The following is a 950-nucleotide window of genomic DNA, read 5'->3' as shown; positions in this document are numbered from 1 at the left end:
ATGCATGTTGAGTTATTTACACTGTTAAAGAGTTGGATTCTCATGCTAAACATGGCCAAAGTTACAAAAGAATTTTTTTTTTTTCGAGCTTGGCTCTTCGTGACGTAATGAAGGGTGGAACTCTTTGTATGGGCATTTCTCCCGGAAGAGCGCGCCCGCGCACACACATCGACCAGAGCAAGAGCAATCAACGTGCTTCATTCGGCTGCACTAACGGGACTCACTCGAGAAGAATGTCTCCAAAGAAGTGTGTTTTTGGCTGTAAGGGAAAGATAACCTTGTTCAGTTACCAAAGAACCCAGCGTTACGTGAACAGTGGATGCAGTTCGTTTTTCCGGGGCAGCAACGGAGTTTTGCAAGTGTGTTTGTTGACGAACGTTTTATAAACAAGTCCCAGTTCGACGCTGTATTTGCACATCGTTTGATACTGGAAGATGGAGCGGTCTCAGCTATAAAAGATCCCGGTCATGATTCCTAACTGCAGACAGTAAGTGAAATGGCAGCAAATGTCTGTGTTTTGTTGGCAATCGGGCAAGTGCTCATCACTCTTTAGCTCCACACGGTGTGCCTCCAGGAGCTCGGCTGTTTTCGGAGAGAATTGGAAAGCTGTATTTTTCTTTTATAAATATGATAAAACTAAAGACTCTTTGGAGCTATGAACGATGCTATACTACTCTATAGGTACTCAAGATCAACATGAGATTGGGTGAAACTGTGTGTATGTCATGTCCCCTTTAAGAATCTTAGCATGCTGTAAGAGCCAATATGAATGTGCAAAGTGTCCACCGGTGTATATACAAAAAGTCCACAGAAGTGATAATCCAAAAGTGCTGGAAAGCGGAGTCCACAAAGATAAATCCACTATCCAGCATGTAGGTGATCACCAAATGGTCGTAAGGAGGGGTTAAATTGGGATTTGATATGTGGGGGGGCTCTATGGTTTGGGGCTT

This window comes from Sinocyclocheilus grahami, unplaced genomic scaffold, assembly GCF_001515645.1.
Source record: "Sinocyclocheilus grahami isolate Dianchi unplaced genomic scaffold, SAMN03320097.WGS_v1.1 scaffold518.1, whole genome shotgun sequence".
Classification (NCBI taxonomy): Eukaryota; Metazoa; Chordata; class Actinopteri; order Cypriniformes; family Cyprinidae; genus Sinocyclocheilus; species Sinocyclocheilus grahami.
This window is presented reverse-complemented; position numbering follows the sequence as displayed.